General features: G+C 38.4%; 1 protein-coding gene across 2 annotated transcripts in view; it reads left to right on the top strand.

The window, feature by feature from the left end:
• Positions 1-13,129, top strand: part of LOC145990204 (uncharacterized) — a 101,271-nt gene that overhangs the window by 10,507 nt on the left and 77,635 nt on the right. The window lies entirely within an intron of this gene.

A 13,129-nucleotide genomic window follows, 5' to 3' on the forward strand; every position in this document is an offset into this window, starting at 1 on the left:
GAGAAATCTGCAAAAAGCTTGAAATGTATTTATAAGTTAGAAACATGTCCTGGAAACTTTCCGTTTATGGGTGGATGGTGAAACTTCTTGTAGGAGTGTCCAGCAATAATCTGCCAAAAGGTTTGGTGACCATCTTCCCTTATATCGTATTTCCATGGCAGCGATATCTTGGTGAAATCGCTCACCATGTTCGTCACTCACATCTCCGAGATTAGGTGGGAAAAAATCCAAATGAGAATGCAGGAAATGTATTTTGAAAGAAATGTTGCACCCCATAGCCTTGTAACAGCCCAGCATGTATTCCGTCAGTTCTCTGTAATTGTCAGACCTGACATTACCCAAGAAATTGTTGCATACATCTTTAAAGGCAAGCCAAGCTGCCTTCTCAGTATCTGTCAGCAACTCTTCAAAGGTTGTCATTCATCAAGTCATGAATCTGATTACCAATGAAAATACCTTCTTTAATTTTTGCAGTACTAATCGCAGGAAATTTGGACAGTAAAAATTTAATACCCTGCCATCTTTGTCCATTGCTTTCACAAAATTCTTCATGAAGCCCAATTTCAGATGGAGCGGTGGTAACAGCACACTGTGTTTGTCAACAATGGGTTCATGCCAATTCTGCCTGTGACAATGGCTGTGGTTGGGGCTGTGATGTAGATGGCGTATAATCAAGATCTTCATTATCTATTGGTTGGTCACTACCATCGTCTGTTTCATCTTCTTGTGTCCATTCTGTTGGTGGTTTTGGAACTGGCAGAGAATCGAAATGCAGAACTGGGTGCACTTCAGATTCCAAATTTGGATATGAAACTGTGTGTTTTGATTTATTTCATATTCCAGTTAGTTTCATTAAACAAAAGTAATCTGTTATGTGGTCTCGAGGTTCCCTCCACAACTGTGGTATGGCAAATGGCATAGATGGGTGGGTTCCATGCAACCAGCCTCTTAAATAGCAAGAGTAACGTAAGCAACAGTTCTGTGGTGCCCAACACTTACCCTCATCTACCTTTGATTCAAAATACAACTCGTACGCATTTTTGACAAGCGGGGAAATGGGATGTCTTTGGGACTTTGTCGTAAACTCACCACACACATAACAGAAAAGGTCTGGTGAATTAACACACATCCTAGACATCGCTGAACACAAGAAACACGCGAACACACGCAAGCAGTATTCTTCACGTTAGGAGTTTTGCATGACACACACTGCAGGAACAGACACTGCGTGATCCCACTAGCAACTGACTGATGCAAATAACTGCATCTCCATTATACCTTACTATACCTCAACCAAGTGGCTATCTATCCCTTCTCTCTCCACCCCCTCCCCTATGCACTGTCGAGCCCTAGTAACAGGCTGTGCTGATAAGTGCCGCGACAACAATAACATGCAGTCGTGCGCTGATAAAATTGAGTTTTCAGAGAAAAGTTTAGCTAATAGCGAAAAACTGTTTTCACTTTCGTCATCAGGGCACTGAACTCCATAGGAATAACATGTTTTTGTTCTGCGGCAATTTTAATTGTCGCACAGTGTAATTTACAACATTTTCTGAAAAAAACAAACACATTTTGAGTGGTTTTTTTGGGGAAAACTGGGCTGGGCCAACCCTGATATAGACTCTTGTTTTCAGGTTCCACCCACTTCGAGTCATGAGCATTGAAAATGAACAGGGTTGCAAGGTGACGAAAAAAGGTTCGGTTCCATTGGTCAAGGTATGACCGACTGGAACTGTGGCCAAAAATGCCATCGGTCAGCACATGACCACCATTAGCAACTAATTGTACAATGTCACTGGCATGAGTGTCTCGAATGAGATGCATTCAAAGATGGCACCTGATATGCCCACCAAGTGCATTTTGCCTCCTATTTGCATTACATTTATAAATATTGGGAACACCCTAGGGAAGAATATAATTTATTTTCAAACAGTTGAAAAATCTATAAAATAGAGGTTGTAAGCTAAGGTTAAAATTGTATCTGAACCACTATGCAATATGTGTCAACTGGGATAGGACAATATCTGTCTCTTGACTGCTACATCATGTAAAATTATTTAGCTAGTTGTAAAATATGTCACTACAAATCTGTAAACTCATAACAGTAACTTCAAGTGAAATAGGTTAGCTATAATTGGTAAAAAGCCAAAATTTCAATTTCGCCCCCCCCCCCCCAAAGCAGACTTTTTTGCAACTCTAGGACATAAACAAAGAACACCCATGCCCAGGCCTGGGTTCGAATCCGGAACTCGTGGTGTAGTAGCCACTGTGATAACCCCATGGTTGGTTGATGTGGCATTTTTCAGCCAGTTTTAAGACTATTTTATTATTATTATAAATTATTATGCACAGAAAGGCTAATCGGGACTGGTCCTACATTTTAAAGTGGGATCGAACCACTATGTGCCTCCACTGGGTACCGATCAGGGACCACTTGCACTCCCCCATGGAGGTCGGCCGACAACAAATGAGAGGGAAGTGATAACCATTTGGACACGTGGGTATCTGTTAAGCAAACTTCAGTTTTCCTCAGTGGTAATTTTCAATTTGATTTTTGAAACACCATCTTTGTGTATGATTAACGTTTTTTCAAAAATTTTGCATTGCTTCGTTTCCCTAATTTCTCCATCTCATGATCTTGTTACTGAAGGATTCAGGCTCGAGCCCTGGCCTGTATATAAGTGTTTCTCTGTATTCACCCTTGAACTGTTTTAATTTAATCAACATTCATCGTCATGGCAGAAGTTAGGTAAAGCGATTGAAGAGCAACGCTAAAATAATAATAATACAAGGGGCCTCCCCGATGGCGCAGTGGTAGAGATGTCGCCTTGTAATCTAGTGGTTCGGATTCCACTTTAAACTGTAGGTCCAGTCCCAATTAGCCTTACTGTGCATAAAGTGGACTTAAAACACCCAATCAATCAATCAATAATAATACAAATAATTTTCTCCCAGTGCATCTGCAGGGCACAGTGAAATCAGGAGTAAAGAGTTCTCTGTTTATGATTGTCCTCATGACTTCCATAAGTTCATGAGCTGCTTTTAGCAATTCCATTTATACAGCTAGAAAAAGTAATGGGAGGTGGCATAATAAATACAATATATTAAAGGGGATAAACATGTTACAAAACACACTTTTTTGTAGTTTCTTCAATAATATTCATTTGGCTTTTTGAGTTCTGGGATAAATTTTTCATTTCAAATTATTTCATTATTCACTGTAGAGTACAACACAGAATGCACACTTGTAATGGGTTCGAATTCTGGCCTGGATTGTTCTTTGTGAGATGCCTTCATCAATTTCATCATATCGTCACTCATCCTTATTTTCGCGATAACCAAATGTGGGAGAAAAGCGAATTAAAATAAACCAAACCAACAACAATAAGAACCCTTGTTCTCTTGCCCAAATAAATACATCCGTATGTATGACTTACCCATTTATTTTATTGGAGGCCAAGCGATTAGTATATTTAAATAAAACTAGAGTAAGGGAGAGCATGAGCAAGTATTTATTTAATCATTATAAATTCCATATTTGTAAAAAAGAAAGCGCAACATTTTTGTCTGCACATAATACGTTCCCATTTCATAAATAATAAAAGTACATCCCATATTATGCATACACATTGTACAATGTGTAAAAAGTTGTGCTGTAAATACAGAGAAATACTGCATAAATTTGCCTCCCCCTCCCTTCTTTAGAGGATTTACAATGGAATCAAGGGGAAACCAATCCCTTATCTGTTCCTATAGGAGATAGACTGGGTTACTTGAAACCACGACCTTTCAACCATTGCAGCAGAGGGCAAGGGGGCAAACGACATAAGAGGCAGAAATCTTCCCTTTCCCTTCCTTCGGCTGTTTCTACCTGGAACTGGTAAGGCGGAGGAAAAGGCAGCTAGAGTAGCTCCTTCCAGCCTTGCCCGCAGATCGCGAGACGCGTGAAAAACAGTGTTGCATATGGACTGTGGCTTCAACAAGACAATACATATTGTGATTTGAAAATATTTAGTTATGTGAGATTGATTGATCTATCTCTGCTAGACTAGCTACTCCTCAGTGCACGTCACTGAGATTATTCTCCTTTATTCTATCATGTCAAGAGTTTCACACACAGGTTGGTCGTCAACCACCAGTTCAGCAGAAATGCATCATCACTGACACGGGTATTATGTATTTGATCCCAAAGTATGCCCCGTGCTAGTAAAAATATATTATTTTGGAGTACTTTCACCATTTTTTATTAATAAAAACTGGTTTATGCACACTATGAAAAAAAAAAATTATAGTTGATAACACCACGAAACATAATACTACTAACCTAACAAAACAATGTGAGAGTCAGTAGGCAATGTCCTGTATCTTGGTGTTTTGGCTTGGCATTTCAGGTACTATATTCACTTGCTTGAAACCTTGAGGTGGCTAAGGTACATTACTTCCCCATAACATATCTCCACAATTTAAAATCAACAGAAAATGTTAATAAACAACTTTATCTTCATAGAGCAGTGGTCTTCAACCTGCAGGCTTTATTTTAGCAGCCCGCTAAAGCCTTTAAAAAGAAATGAAAACAATGCGTAAAATAATGTAACTAAATCAATCCAACAGTATTCCGGATCTTCCCTATGTTCCACATTTTCGGATTGGCTCCCCTGCCCCCTTATAAAGAAATCCTTGGTACGGGTACTGTATTAAGGAAACAAACAATGCAAGCTTTTAAATTACCCACACTTGCTTCGCTGTTCGTTTATTACTCACTGCCTGTTGATGAAAGTTGTGATGTGTGATACTGCCCAATTAGCTATCTACTTGAGAGGGATTGATAAAAACCTCAACATTTGTGAGGAATTGGGGGCACTTTTTCCAATGAAAGATACAACAAAGGCAGTGATATTTTGTGTCATCTGTGGATCAACACAACTTGAGTCTAAAAAATCTGTCTGGTGTTATTACTGATGCAGCTCCTGCCATGATTGGCAAGAATGAAAGTTCTGTGACCTTGTTGCGGTGTGATTGGTAACAAAGAGCTTGTATCACTGCATTCTGCACAAGAAAAATTTGTATGCTAAAGTTGTGGGTTTCAGACATGTTATGAGAGAAATTGTCCCAATTGTGAACTACATGAGATCACGAGGACTGAACCACAGACAGTTTCTTGGTGATATCGAAGCAGAGTACGGTGGCGTGTTGTACTTTACAGAAGTTTGTTGGCTTAGTGCTGATAAGGTGCTCAAAAGAGTTTTCAATCTGAGGGATGAAATCAGCGAATAAGGGCAGGACAATAGAACAGTTGAAAAATCCATTGGGCATTGCTGATTTTGCTTATCTCACAGACATTACCGTATCGTACCCAAGGCATTGGGTAGAAGTGACAAGTCTTCTGTTATTCTTAACCTAACAGGAAGCAGACAAAGGAATGCTTAATAAGTAATGACTCAAACATTAGGTTATTGACTTGAGAGGCTGTTGTGGAATGAGAGGTGGAATCGAGAGACAGCGGGGACAGTTGGCGAGTGAACAAGATAGAGTGAGGATCAGGGATTGAGAGAGCAAGGAAGTTGGGAGACTATTATTGAACAGTGGTGCGTGAGCAGAGTGACAGGGAGGTCAGACATGTGACAATTGAAGTTATTGAGAGGACAATCTGTGGAAATAACCATCATCCAAACGTGAGGCAAGTAAGATCCTTTACCTAATAATGTACATATCGATTCAGTCGTGGAGAGTAAAAATTCCATTTATTGTACGTGTAAATTCTTTTGCTATTCCTTTGAACGTAACCTCTTGCATATCTCACATTTAGCCAAGCGAATGATGACTGATGAATAGCTGCACTACCAAAGAGACAACTCAGGGTGTCTGGTTTGATCCCGACATAGCATTAAGACTGCGTTACGTTACAATGCACCTGAACGAACTGAATATCAAACTACAAGAAAAGAAGAATTTACTATCTCATCTCAGTGATCATCTGAAAGCTTTTGAATGTAAACTATATTTGTGGGAGGATCAACTTAAAAATGGTAATTTCACACAAGTGGTGGTTCAAAAAGTGAGAAGTATGTTGAAGCTGTCTCAGCATTAAGATCTAGATTTGCCACAAGATTTCAAGACTTCAGGTCACATAAGATGCTTAGATGTCGAAGATATCGAATTGCATTGTAATACTGAATTAAGGGAGAAATTTAACGATGTGGACGTGTTGGAGTTTTGCTTCAAATATGTGAGAGCGTCAGAATTCCCTTTACTGCATAATCATGCCCCGTTCATTGCATCTTCATTCGGTACCACATATGTCTGCGAACAGCTCTTTTCCAAAATGTGAAATCGACTGACCGACACACGCCTTGAAAACTGTCTGAGAGTAGCATCATCCAACTTCAAGGCGAATATTAACATACTAGTAAAGAAAAGACAATCACAGTCCTCTCATTGAAGGGGTAAATGAAATTATTTTGAATGAACGTGCTTTTTTTTAAATAAGATAACAGTTTTGTTTCTTTATGCTTATTTGTTGTGTTGAAGTTCCTAACCTCAATTCAGAATTTGTCATTTTTTGCAATAGTTAATTACCCATGCTGGTGTGTTGTTTTATTAGTAAAGTGTACAGTAAATGAAGGTACATTGAACAACAGAAACAGTTTAATTGTTTGAAGAGCTACCACTGCCTTTGTGAACATGACTGTAAGGTCCCTTATAGAATGTAAAAATGGCCCGCAATTTTAAAAAAGGTTGAAGACCACTGTCATAGACCATTCAAAATTGTTCACTTTCTAGTGGGATTACATTGTTAATGGGACCAACCTTTTTTTTTACCATGGAGTTAGGTTTTAGTTGTCTAATCTTCTGCTTGTACAGTGCAAACTCTATATATACTGCTGGACAAAAAAAACCGGACACTTGCATTTTTTGTGATAACACATAAATTCTGATTCGAAGGCTAAGTAAATGTTGCAGAAATTATTGGAAATAAGAAAACCTGAATATTCAACAGAAAGCAAATTAAAATTTATTGTTAATAAGTTAAATTAGAACATAAACGAAAGTTACAGAAAACTACCAAAAAAAAATCTTAGCAATATTTTTTTTTAATATTGTTAACTGGTACTGGTGGGGTCTAATAGCGGGTGTTACCTCCCCTGCCATCAATTACAGCTTGTAACCGCCGTGGCATACTTCGAATAAGGTTGGCAATCACTTCTTGGTCCAATTGCTCCCATTCTTCTTGAATAGCACGTCTTAGCTCTTCAATTGTTTCTGGAACTATTGCGCGGTTTCTGATATGTCGTTTCAGTTGATCCCAGACGTGCTCTATCGGATTTAGGTCCGGACTTTGTGGTGGCCATTCTAATCGCGTAATCCCAACTTCGTCCAGGTACTCCGTGACAATATTCGCAATGTGAGGACGCGCATTGTCATGCATAAAAACAAAATCTGGGCCTATGAATGGTGCATATGGTACTACATGATCTGCCAAACATTCTGTAATATACCTGCGAGCTGTGATTGCTCCATTCTCCACAAGAACCAACTCTGTACGTCCTTGTAAAGAAATACCTCCCCAGACCATGACACCGCCGCCTCCAAAGGGTGTTATTTCAACGAAACAACATTGTGCATAACGCTCATTAGGTCTTCTATACACATGTTCACGCCCGTCTGATGAACGTAGGTTGAATTTTGACTCATCGGAGAATAAAACCTTTTCCCACTGCTCCACATTCCAATGTAAGTGTTGTGTAGCAAATTCCAGTCTTCGCTTCCGGTGACGTGCTAACAACCTGGGACCTGTAGCGGCCTCCGAGATGATAAACCACTTTCATTCAGTCTTCTACGAACTGTTCGTGAAGAAACCACAGCTCTATGAACATTTCTCAAACGCCGTGCCACAATATTTGAAGTCGTACGATGGTCTCTTAAGACTATGATACGCATGAAACGATCTTCCCGTGCTGTTGTGCATCGTTTCCGACCAGAACCCGGTCTTCTACCATAGGAACCAGTTGCATCATACCATCTGAGAGCTTCATGGATAGTACTTCGTGCTATATTTAGCACCCTAGCAATATAACGCACACTACGACCATCATCAAAGAACTACTGCTTTTATTACCTCTTCATGTCTCATTTTCAAGCTAGCAAACTTACAATACACTTGCAAGAAAAACACCAGCAATGACAATGTCAATAATATCTGTTACTATGGTTACTATGAACCAAAATTCATGGCTCTCTAGACATTAAACAAAATAACATCAACAGGAATTGAAAATCAATAAATTAAAACGAAATTGCATGAAATTGATTTTGAGCCTACTAGGTGTTCCAAATAAGTAAATACGAGTAGATAAATACATAAATAATAAACGGAAAAAGTATGGAAAATGTTCAATAATGAATGTTCAGTTGTTCAATACTTAACTGAGAGCGTAATTCATAAGTAATTCCAATTCAGATGTCAAATATTAAGGTGTCCGGGTTTTTTTGTCCAGCAGTATATATTACTTTACTTCAGAATTAGTAATGTTTATTTAAAAGTATATTTGGTAAGGTTACTGGCAACAAGTAAATGTTCATCATCCTGAATTCTCATAGCACTGATTAATACGTGGTCTGTTAGGAAAGTAATGAGACTGATTTTCTGTAAACAATGAATTTTATTATTTTTACAAATCAAGGTTATTCCCTTCAAAATAGTTCCCTTGGGCAGCTACACAGCGATGGAGGCGTTGTTTCCACTGTTCGTAGCAGTGCTGGAATGCTTCTGCTGGAATACCTTTTAGCTCGTCGGTTACGCTCTTCTGGATATTATCCAAAGTATCAAAATGGCGTCCTTTCAAGTTGTTTTTGAGCAAGGGGAATAAAAAAAGTCACAGGGACTGAGATCCGGCGAATAAGGGGGCTGAGGAACCACAGGAATGCCAAAAATTCATTGATGGAGACTGCCATGTGACATGCTGCATTGTCGTGGTGCAGCATCCAAGTGCGTGCAATGTCTGGTCACCCTTTCCTGGGTCTTGCAAGGACTTCATTCGGTACACACGTTCAAATTTAACTCACTACTGATCGTTCTCAACGTCAATCGACGATCTGACCTCACAAGAGACCTCACTCTTTCCACATTGTCATCCATTTTTGAGGTTGAAGGTCTTCCCGACCGAGGTTCGTCTTTCACTTGATCTCGGCCTTCTAAACAGGGCTTCTGCCATCTGAACACTTGTGCCCTAGATAGTGCATGTTCTCCATAAGCCCTTTGTAACTTTTCATAAGTCACAGTGGCGGATTCGCCAAGCTTAACACAAAATTTGATGGCACAACGTTGCTCAAACTTTTGGCAGTCCATTTTCGTAACGCACCTCACAAACACAACTTCACTTCAGACGCTCTCAACAATTGTGTAGCAACTGTAGCAAGTTGAAACTTGTACTGAGTCAATGGCAAACATTCACCTACCTGCCGTGTGAAGGTGGGGGCAGCAGCGTTGCTGGTTCGTGCACAGTGTTACCAGTCTCATTACTTTCCTAACAGACCACGTATGTAAGGATATAAAAGTGGCATTTAATAATTCAAACAGAGCAACAGTAACTTAGATTCCATGAAGCTCAGAACAATGTTGTTTATACACAAACTAAAGTATGGGCATCAAGTGACTCCTAAACTTCTTATTGTAGATTTTCTAGCAATATTTCATATCTAATCAGGAGTGGAAATCTAAAACCTAATATTTAATCAATATCCATGGATGTGAACGGTACATTGTTCATAAGAGTTCTGAAGCCTAACTAAAAAGTTATTTTTATGCTTGCAAAACTTGGCCGAAACACTCTTTGCCCTTGTGTATAGAATACAATATTAGGTAACGGTTCCAATTGTTTTATGATTTTTTTTCCAATTCTCCTAGCAGAAAGACTAATTAATTATCGTAGAATTTTGGCAATCATTGTCACATGAAATTTGAACCTCCGTTAAAGTAATGAGCACTGTTTGGATTTTGAAAAAACAACAACAGTTATTTATGTTGGAAAAAAAACTTAAAAATTACCATGCATGCTTTGCATGGACAATGTATTTTCCGTTGACAAGCAACTCTAAGTATCATATAAGTAAATCAGAAACTTAGTGGAATGCATTTATAGACTTAATTTTAATGCTAAGAGAACGAGACGTGGCCTGCCTAACCTAACTACGAAAGCATATGAGGGGATAAGGAATAGCGCTGCGCTGGGGGGATCTTCCATAGTACGAATTTTTCCCTCTAGGCAAGTGTCGAGCAACTCGTCATGATTTCAGTGCACCCAGTGGCTTTGCTGGGGAAGGTTGTCTCTGGTCACCTCGTTTTTTGTGATGGCCGATGTAAGAGAACAGTCTGCGCCTGTGAAATTTTGTTTCCTGCTCGTGAAAAATGCCGTATAAAATGTTGTGTTGTTGAACACAGCTTACAAGGACAGCGCTATGGGGAAAACTCCAGTGTACGAATGGTTTTCTCGCTTCAAAAAAGGTGACATGTCGATTGATGACAAACCTCATTCTGGAAGTCCGTCAACTTCCAGAATGGACGAAAATGTCAACAAAATTCGTGAACTTGTGCTCGAAAACCGACGACGGACCATTGAAGAGCTGGGGACGTTATCTGGACTGTCTTGGAGCTCGGTTCAGCAAAGATTAACGGAAGAGTTGGGAATGAGAAGGGTTGCTGCGAAATTGTACCTCGGAATCTGAGTGACCAGCAAAAAGAGTGTCGAGTGGAAACATGTCGTGCTTTGAAAGAAGAGCTCCGACCCAGACTTTTTTTCCAAAGTTATTACTGGTGACGAGACAGGGTGCTATTCTTTTTGTTTCCCCGAATGAAGAGGGACATGAAGGGACAGCGATTTGACAACTTAGAAGAGGTGAAGAAAACAATGAGGAAGAAGCTGTCAGCCATCACAACAGATGAGTTTAAAAAATGTTTCCAAGAATAGAATCACAGATTGGACAAATGTATTAAGTGTCATGGAGAGTACTTTGAAGGTGATAAGTAGAGTCCGGATTTGTAAGCGAAATTCATATTCTTTTCCAGACTTCTAATTTAAGGAGAAAGGTTATACTTTGTATTACATACCTCAATGAGCTATTTAACTAAGGTTGAAAGTGCTTATAAATGCTTATTTCTGCAGGAAACAGTTATGCTTATGCTTGCTTATTTTATGATTTTGGTTTAAAATAGCATATTTTTCCCAAATCTGTTATATTTCAATCCTATTTCAATCACACGACGGCATTGGGATGACGAGGTCAATGCTTCTAAATAGCTGCATGGGAGAAACGGGATCCAATAAAAGATACAGTACATCCAAAATCATTTTTCCAAATTGCCTCGTATTATAACACAGTTGAAAGCTCGAAATAATCCATTGCAACAATCGCTTTCTCTCATTGATGAAATTTCAGTAACGTTGTCTTCAGAAACTCACGGTGTTGCTAAAATTGTGTCCGACAAACTCAGTCAGGTCTTACTGAAAAATCCCGGTTACAAAACATTGTGTCAAATTTATAAAAACATTTCTGGTGAAAAAACAGACATTGAAGAGGAATTCACAGAAGAAGAACTGTGGTGTTTTTCACATGTGCCTGTGATGTCATTCTACGTGGAAAGAACATTTTCACTGTACAAATCATTCTTCACTGACAGACACAGGAGCTTCACACAAGAAATTCTCAGGATGACCTTCCTTACATACTGTAACAGCTTTGAATAAGGTAAGAGATCTAATAAAGAAATGTTTTTCAGATTTTCCTGTATTTGTTTATGCTTATTTTTTTCATTTTTTGTGCTTATTAACTTGGTTATTTTACTGTATGATTGTGCTTATAAATCCGGGCCCTGGTGATAAGGTATTGTAAAAAGGCTTTTAAAAAAAATCCGTTTTTTTTGGGTACACCCTCGTATATTGAACAAAATCTTAAGTAATCGCTAAAACTCCGCAGTATGCATTAATATGTCTGGCAAATTTACAATTCATGATAGGTTAAAACAAGGATATGCATTATCTCCATTGCTCTTTAATTTTGCCTTAGAATATGCTGTTAGAAAGGTAAAAGAAACTAATGAAGGACTAAAATTAAATGGTGTGACTCAACTGTTAGCATATGCAGATGATGTAGACTTACTGGGGGATGATGTAAATACAATTAACAAGAATGCTAAAATATTTTTCAAAGCAGCTAAAGAGATAGGTTTGGCAGTTAGCAAAGAGAAAACTAAATATATGCTTACAGACTGAAACCAAGTGTTAGATAATAATCAAAATCTAATTATTGATAACAACTTGTTTGAAACAGTTTCCAAATTCAAGTACTTAGGAGTAATACTAACAAATGAAAATTATATTAAAGAGGAAATAAAAAGCAGGCTTAATTCAGGAAATGCGTTACTTTTCTTTTCTCTTCATAAACTTGTGTCTTCTCGTTTAATATCTAAGAAACTAAAAGTTAAAATATACAAAACAGTAATTTTGCCTGTAATAATATATGGATGCGAAACTTGGTCCCTTACATTGAAAGAGGAACATAAATTTAGAGTATTTGAAAATAAGATCCTTAGAAAAATATTTGGGTCTAAAAGGGATGATGAGGCAGGTGAGTGGAGAAGGTTACATAAATTAGAACTACATAATTTGTATTCATGTCCAGATATTATTAGAATGATTAAATCAAGAAGACTTAGGTGGTCAGGCCATGTGGCACGAATGGGAGATGAAAGAAGAGTTTACAGGATTCTTGTTGGGAAACCTGATGGTAAGAGACCAGTAGGTAGACCAAGACGAAGATGGATAATGTTGAGATGGACCTAAAGGAAATTGTTAGGGATGAAAAAGAGCATATAAATCTTTCTCAGGAAAGGGACAGATGGAAGGCCTGTGTTGCTGCAGCCATGAACCTTCAGGTTTAAGAAGGCTAGAGAGTTAGTTAGTTAGTTATGCGTTAACAGAAGTAAATCGAAATCGAACCATGTTAAAATTGTATTTGTAAAATTGAACTAAAGATAAATTTACAACAGGTAACTTGTTTTGTCTTCCAAGTTTTCAGATCGACCTCGATCGTTCTTCAGTGATGAGAGAAAAAATGTGTTGAGGAAAGGTTCAAA

The sequence above is a fragment of the Lepisma saccharinum genome, chromosome 7, assembly GCF_977018435.1.
Source record: "Lepisma saccharinum chromosome 7, izLepSacc3.1, whole genome shotgun sequence".
NCBI lineage: Eukaryota > Metazoa > Arthropoda > Insecta > Zygentoma > Lepismatidae > Lepisma > Lepisma saccharinum.